Here is a 6000-nt window from a genome sequence, read left to right on the forward strand (position 1 = left end):
ATATAGACACGGGGATACAAAAGTCAATTTGGGGAATATAATCAATAATGTTGTAAAGATTTTGTAGGGTATCCGATGGACACTTGTCTCATTAGGGAGACCACCTCAGGGATGATGTAGATGCCTGATCACTGCACTGTACACCTGAAGCTGAAGCTGAACAATAATGAATGTCAACTACAATTACATACATATATATACACTTACAAGAAGTGGAGTACATGTAGCATTAGGAATAGAGACAGTGGAAATGCAATGGCTGTGTGCGATGTCAGAAGGGTAGTATATTGGGGGAGGGGGATTATCACTGTGTGAGGGATATAAATGATAAATGTCTAACTAGCACATTGTTTTGTACACCTGAAACTAATAAATAAATAAAAAAGCTTAACAGTGTTTCCAATGGTTATCTGTAAAAATGAACATGCATTAACTCCCAAAAACATTAAAAAAAACTAAGAGTGATAAGGGGAACTTGCTAGGCAGGCATGAAAACTGACCATAACTGCAAAGATCAAAGGCCATGGAACTGAAAGAAGGATCATCACGTAGTTCACAGACAATTTAAGTGTGTAAATGAATGCACACACATTTAGTAAGTTCATGAACTTGTTGCATCGATGTTAGTAACTTTTTTGCTATCAGAGGGATTATTCATTATGAATTTGTACCAACTGGACAAACAGCCAAGTTTACTATTTGGAAGTGCTGAAAAGGCTGCGTGAAAAAGTTAGACGTCCTGAACTTGTCTCCAACAATTCCTGGCTCTTGCATCCTGACAATGCACCAGCTCACACGGCACTGTCTGTGAGGGAGTTTTTAGCCAGTAAACAAATAACTGTATTGGAACACACTCCCTACTCACCTGATCTGGCCCCCAATGACTTCTTTCTTTACCTGAAGATGAAGGAAATATTGAAAGGAAGACATTTGATGACGTTCAGGACACCAAGGGTAATACCATGACAGCTCTGATGGCCATTCCAGAAAAAGAGTTCCAAAATTGCTTTGAAGGGTGGACTAGGCACTGGTATTGGTGCATAGCTACCCAAGGGGAGTGCTTCAAAGGTGACCGTAGTGATATTCAGCAATGAGGTATGTATTATAGCACTTTTTCTAAGATGAGTTCACAAACTTAATTGTGAATTTATTTTAAAAATAGATGTCATCACCAATCTGTCAGAAAAGGGTTATTTGAGGTATTTGGTTAATAATTGAAAAAAAGTTTTTCATCAAAATTAATTCCAGATGGATGGATTTTATAACCCACAAATCATAATGAAATCACAAAATAAGTAGAAAAATATAGGTGAAAATTTCATTCATCTTGGGGTGGAAAAAACTGCCTAATCATAAAGAGAAAAACTGAGAAAATGTTCTACAAGTAAGTTACAGTTTGAGCATGTCAAAATCCCTGTTATAAACAAATAGGAAAGTGACACATTGGATAACATAAAATAAGGATATAATTAAACACTCCTACTTATAAATAGAGCTTATATTTAGAAAGAAAAAGAAAACACCACCAGTTAAAATAGGCAAAGAATGTAGATTACTGTACCAAAATGGCCATTCAATATTTGTAATAATCATATCTAGTGTCATAAAATGATCATCCTAACCATTGCTGATAGGAGTATAAATTGATTAAAACAAAAAAACCAAACACACACAAATATTCTGGAAAGTAATTTGACAATATGTAACAGTAATCTTACTTCTGGGAAGGAAGATTTAAAGCAATCAAACTTATTTATAAAGGATTAGTCCTCCAGTGATCCAGAAAAAGAAAGAGTCCCTCTCTCTAAAACCTTCGGATGACTTCTGAGATTGGCTTGATGCTTCCTCCTCCAGCACTAAACAGAGTAACCCTGGCTCTATCGGGGGCTGACAGCAGCTTGTTTTATACCAGGCGGCCACGGCCACGCATGCTGTTGTTCACTCACCTGAGGGAAGCTTCCTGCTGGATCCCTTCCTACCCTAAATAAATCAGACACCCCACCACACCCCCGAAAGCCACATTTCACTGGCTGCACTAATCCATGTAAATTAGCTTGAGCTGATGTTCATAATTGCTCTCCTCACCTGCCACTCACACTCACACCTGCTGCCTCCTCAGACGTGGTCTGCACCCACTGAGCTGTCATCATCCCTGACTTTCTCAACTCAAACACTCAGCCAGGCCCCTTCTGGGCTCCCACACCTCACTGCACCCCCATCGTTGCACTGCTGGGGTACTGTTCTGCCTGGAACGCCATCCCCCCTCTGGTCGGCCAATCCGCATCCTACCTTGAGTGCAAGTTCATCTGCAGTTCCCTGCCAAAACCACATGAGTGCCTGCTCTGTGCCAGCATTGTGCGCCAGGGACAGAAATGGTTGAGGCACGAGTCACTGCCCACGAGGAGCTCAGCATCTAATGCAGTAGACACACAGATAAAGAGAGCATTTGAACCCAGTGAGTGGGCTGCTACAGAAAGAGGTGTGGGGTGCTAAACGATCATGGAGGTCTTCCTGGAAGAGGTGGTACCAGGGCTGAGTCTAAAAGGCTACATAGGATTCAGTCAGGCAGAGGTAGTAGGAGAGAGTCTAAGAGAGGAAACAGACTAAATGAAAACCCAGAGACGTGAAGTACCTGAAGCAATAGGACACTTCAAACTGCAAGTTCAACATGCAAAGAACAAGGAGAGGGAGGAGAGCAACCAAGGAGGGAATGAGTGGGGGAAGTCAAACAAAGACCAAGCCACGTCTGAAAAGCACAATGTGGTGTGGCTCAGGACCACCACAAAGCGGTCTCCCCTTTCCCGCCCCCGGTGGTCTTCCAGGGGCTTGCAGGCAGCTAAGGCAGCAGCAGCCTCAATAAAAACAGCTCTAGGGTCTGGCAGGATTAACTGGTTCAGCCCGTGTCTTCTGCTTTGACTCCCAACACTCAGACCCCTCCCTTACTTCTAGATGGCTGCACTGCCCGTTCTCACGTGTCCTGGCCACCTCTGGGGGCTGCCACACTTTCTACTTGATCCAGGTCAGTCCTCTTCTGAACCCTCTCCAATCAGACTTCCATTTCCACCCTCCTCCCAAACTGTTCTCATCAGTGTCACTAGGAACCACATTGCTAAATCCAGTGTTCACTTTCTAGTCCTCGTCTCAGGTGACCTGTCAGCAGCATCCCACACAATGCTGGCCACGCCCTGATCTACCTGTCACTAGCCAGCCCTCCAGGACACCCCCCTCCAGAGTCTTTCTCTATCTAGCTGGATTCTCTCGCTCAATCTCCTTTTTTGGTCCCTCCTCATCCAGAACTCTCGAGGTGGTCATGCCTTAGGGCTCTGTGCTTGGTCTCTTTCCTAAGGCTGTAGTACTATCTTCCTGAGCACCTAACTCCTGAACTCAGTCATGTATCCAAACACATGAGGCCTATGTGAAATTTCACTTGGGAGTCTAACACTGACCTCAAACCTATCCCAAACCGCACCCCCATCTCCCCCCACCCTCAGAAACCCATCACCCCCCTACAAGACTCCCCATCTCAATTGCTAGCAACTGCACTCTTCCCAAATCTTGGGTCAAAAACAGTTATAAAGCTTCTAGAAGAAAATATAGAATAGTTTCAAGATCTTGGGTTAGACAAAGATTTCCTAAACAGAATACAAAATGCACTCACCGGAAAGGAAATACTGATAACATTACCACAAAGCACTTCTTTCTCGAGGAAAAAAGTTATTAAGAAAGTGAAAGCGGAGTATGAGTGGGAACTAATATTTGCATTCTCTGTAATCAACAAAGGACGGTGTCCAGAATATAGGAAGAACTCCCAAAAGTCAAGTAGAGAAAGACAGATCACCCGTTTTTTTCAATGGGCAAAAGATATGAACAGGCACCAGACAAAAATAAGCATATTCAAATGGCCAATCAACACAGAAAAACCTGCTCAGTCATTAGTCGTTGGGCAAATGCAGATTAAAACCACAATGAGACACTACACCCAGAAGAATGGCTAAAATAAAAAATTAAAAAAATTAAAAAAATTTAAAAAAAAAAAAAAAAATATATATATATATATATATATATATATATATATATATATATATATACAGAGATGAATAATGATGTGTAACAAGCTGGAACGCTCGTACATTATTGGCAGGGAGTAAATTGGTACCAACACTGTGTGAAATTGCTGAGCGGTATCTATTAAAACTACATGTATTTGCATACCCTATGACCTAGAAATTCCATACTTTCGTATACATCCAACAAAAATGCCTACATATGCAGCAAAAGTCACATACAAAAATATTCATAGCATCATTATTTGTAATTGCCAAACCCTGGAAAGAATCCAAAATGTCCATCCATCAACATTAGACTGGATAAGAAGTTGTGGTGTATCCACAGGCAGTGCCATACCTCAATGAAGGGGAGTGAATTATCACTACATGCGCCATCATGAATAAAGGTCATAATTGCGAGGGAAGACATCAGACAAGAAAGAGGACATTCCCTATGATTGCATTTGTGTAGAGTTTTAAAGCACACAGAACGAATCGATGGTGTTCTAATTCAGATTCATGGCAGCCTTTGGGAAGGGGCACGAGGTGCCTTCCGAGGCACTGACCTTCGTCAACCTCTGGATGTGGATGGTGGTTACACAAATGAGTTCACTTTGTCAGAGCTTATCATCTTCAGTCAGGCTCCTTAGAAGGAAAGTCTGAGATGCGGTTCCTGTCTAAGTGGTTTATGGAGAGGTGTGGCCGAGGGCAGCTCTCTGGAGAAGGAGACAGCTGTGACCTTGAGCAGCCAGCCCTGTGGGCCAGGACACCAGACCAGTGAGGGGCTCTGGGCCGCACCAATAGCACCCACTGCCAGTGTCTAACCCGACTCTTGTGCCTTGCGTACCTTTCCTCAGACTGTGTTATGTTTCAACCTCAGAGTTTAATGGGGTGGTGAGGGAGAGCTTTGGGGCCAACCTGAAATTCTCTTTCTGTCATCCCACACATGCCCTCCACATTTTTCTGGTTCCAGACAGACCCACAATCGGACCACTTCTCACCACCTGCACCGCTACACACAGGGCTCCCTCACCTGTGTTAGCCTCCTAGCAGAGCCCCCGGCTTTCATGCTTGGCCCCTGTACTTAGTCACCACACAACAGCAGAAGGATCCCTTGAAAACGTAATCTAGGTCAGGGCCCTCCTCTGCTTGAAATCGCCCCGTGGCTTTACATTTTACTCCAAGGAGCCAAATCCTCACGATGGCCTACAAGACCCCACACCGTGACCCATCAGGTCTCCAACCCCGTCTCCTTCTCTCCACCCAGTCCTTTCCTCTGGGCCTCGCTGCTACCCCTGGGCCACACCAAGTCCTCGCCTGCCTTGGGGCTGTGCTCGGGCTGTTCCTTTGCCTGAAAAGACTCCTCCCCCAAGATTAAAACCAAGTCCCCCACTTCCTTCCTGGAAATCTATATTCGGCTATCACTGTCTCAGGGAGCCCCACCCTGGTGCCTTTTCAATTGGACCCCACCCCCTCCTGTCCGTACCTCCAGCCCGGTTACCCCACTGTATTCCTCTTTCTACAACTTACCTTGTGATGTACTATGTAATTTATTGATTAAACGTGTGCTGATTATAGCCATCTCTCTTGCTTGCCCCACACCACACACACACACACACACACACACACACACACACACACACACGCTGCACAAGGCTTTGTCTGCTTTGTGTCTCTGGCAGCCAGGTCCACATGAAGCTCCCCTGGCACAGGGCGGACCGACTGCAGTATCTGTGGAATGAATGAGCCTCCCCTTCACACTGCTCTTGGGATGATGTACAGAATCTGCCCCACCCCCCACACACTGCTGCTCTGGCCAGGACCCTCTGGGTCCCTGACACCCCACCCTACAGGCCACATGTTGCCTCAGACATCACCTCCTGTCAGCCATGCAGTTTGGAAGTCTCCCATTCTGAAAAGTGCTGTCCCTACGAAGCTTCACGGGTCGTTGCTT

General features: G+C 44.9%; 1 long non-coding RNA gene across 1 annotated transcript in view; it reads right to left on the reverse strand.

Annotated features, from left to right (window-relative positions):
- The window catches only part of LOC141572819 (uncharacterized), a 100151-nt gene extending 97574 nt beyond the window's left edge, over positions 1–2577 (reverse strand). The window contains exon 1 of the long non-coding RNA XR_012498309.2: positions 2290–2577. This is a non-coding gene — a long non-coding RNA (uncharacterized LOC141572819). The remainder of the gene's footprint in view (positions 1–2289) is intronic.
- Between the last annotated feature and the right edge of the window lie 3423 nt (positions 2578–6000).

Source organism: Rhinolophus sinicus, chromosome 15 (genome assembly GCF_057876585.1).
Source record: "Rhinolophus sinicus isolate RSI-liver-muscle chromosome 15, RSI-T2T, whole genome shotgun sequence".
Taxonomy (NCBI): Eukaryota; Metazoa; Chordata; class Mammalia; order Chiroptera; family Rhinolophidae; genus Rhinolophus; species Rhinolophus sinicus.